A 2,095-nucleotide genomic window follows, 5' to 3' on the forward strand; every position below is an offset into this window, starting at 1 on the left:
CTGGTTTTTTGGTAGAGTTTCTGTAAACATAAAATCTTTTGGAAAAGTTGTGGAGGATGGAATGGGGAGTTTGGGTTAGACCCACAAAGCTCCAAACACTACTTTCAGATGCTGTTAGCCTACTCACAGGTCTTGTTCTGAGATACTTTCAAAGGCTGAGCATTAAGCACTGTGGTTGAAAGGAATTTTCACACCACTCTTATCTTCACCAGCTCAATCATCTCCTGAATCTCAAATAAATAGCAGAGTCTGATGGTGGGAAGGTCATCTCTGCTCCACCTCATCAGGGAGTTATTTGCTGACTTGGTGAATGGCATGGGCAAGGTATCCTACATTGCCCGACGTGACCCCTGCTACGGAAATGCGGCCATCTTTTGTCATATAGATGGAGAACTCCTTGGTCAGCCGTTCCACCTGCTCAGGTTTCAGGCCTGTGAAACAAAACATGCCAATCTGGTCAGTGATGTGCTGCCAATTTTGGGAGGAGCCCTCTTTTTTGAGGTTGGAAACCAGTTGGGTCCGCATGCTAATGATTCGATCTGCCATGCCTTTGACCTTTTGCAACCACTGGCTCCTCAGATCAGGACTATTCAGGATCGTGGCAGAAATCCGGGCCCCATTGAGAGGGGGGTTGGAATACATGGGACGAATCAGGAATTTCAACTGGGATTCTACCCTTTTGGCTTCATCAGCATCTTTACAAATCATGCATCTTTACAAATCATGGTAAAGGCTCCCACACGTTCACTATACAAGCCCATGTTCTTGGCATATGACTGACAGAGAGAGACGTTAATGCCCTGTTCAATGAAGTGGCGAACAGCCCAGGCATCCTTGTTGCCATCTCCACTGGCAAAGCCCTGGTATGCCATGTCAAAAAAGGCAAAGAGTTTCCTTTGCTTTACCAAGGATGCAATTTCTTGCCACTGTTCAGGACGGGGATCAACTCCAGTGGGGTTGTGAGCACAGGCATGCAGAAGGATAACACTTTGCTCTGGGATTTTTGAAATGTCTTCCAAGGCTCCAGTGAAGTCAAAGCCACAAGTCTTGGGGTCGTAGTAGCGATAGCTGTTCAGCTGCATGCCAGCGTCCCTGAAGATGGGGGTGTGATTTCCTCAGGATGGTTTTGGAAGATAGACATCCCGGCTGAATTTGAAGAACCGTTGCAGAAAACTGGCTCCCACTCTCAATGCTCCAGTTCCAGAGATGGTCTGTACGGTGACATATCGTTTGCTTTTCAGAACTTCGTTATTTTCACCTAGGCCAGCTCTGCTGAGGCCTGGCAGAATCCAGCCAGCCCTGCGATGGGCAGGTACTCTTTGTCCATGTTCTTCCCTGCAATCTGAGCCTCTGCCTTACGGACACTTGGAAGAACATAAGGCTTCCCGTTGTCGTCTCGGTAGGCCCCAAGCAACTCCCAGATTCATTTTCTTGTTGTTGGGGTCCCTCTTAAATGCTTCTGTAACCCCCAAGATAGGGTCTGGGGGGCCCATCTCTACATGGGTCCACCAAGAGCTTGCTCTGGTTGCGGCGGCCGTGCTGAGGCCTGGGTACAAGGAGGAGGCTCCGGAAAGCAGGCGGCAGGAATGCAGCAGCGCCATTGCGAGCAGAGAGACGAAGAGATGAGCAACTGTGGGCGAGAGGGCTGGCGGACGCAGGCACACAGAACTATTCTATATTTTAAATGGCTTTTTAATTTCCACTTCTATTTTTATTTTATGTGTTTCCACATCCAACATTTGTAGAGAAATTTTGAGTTTTTTAAAAAATAGTTCAGCTTAAATGGTCTTATATGGGATCTTATTCTTTATCTTGTTTGGAACCGTTGAGATTAAAGTTTGTAATAAACCTTTTTTAGGTGTCAAGAAGTGCTTTCCCTCTAATTTTGGTTTCCCATTCCATTTCTCCTCCCTATTTTGAATCCATAACTGCTAATTCTGGAAGGCTATTACTTTTTAGGGATCTTTCATTGAAGGTGATGTCCTTTTAGTCCACTCTACTTTTCTGTCCTCTCAGGGTCTAAGATTGCTATTGATGTATGAGACTTCCCAACCTCAGTCCATCAACCTCACCATCTATGTGGGAGGGAAATCTC

The 2,095-nt window shown here is 46.6% G+C and overlaps 1 pseudogene; it reads right to left on the reverse strand.

The window, feature by feature from the left end:
- Positions 1–104: 104 nt before the first annotated feature.
- Positions 105–1,669, reverse strand: LOC138146122 (aspartate aminotransferase, mitochondrial-like; annotated as a pseudogene).
- Positions 1,670–2,095: the final 426 nt, after the last annotated feature.

Source organism: Petaurus breviceps, unplaced genomic scaffold (assembly GCF_028583685.1).
Source record: "Petaurus breviceps papuanus isolate PSGF00001 unplaced genomic scaffold, PetGlider_PUasm1.0 90752, whole genome shotgun sequence".
Classification (NCBI taxonomy): domain Eukaryota; kingdom Metazoa; phylum Chordata; class Mammalia; order Diprotodontia; family Petauridae; genus Petaurus; species Petaurus breviceps.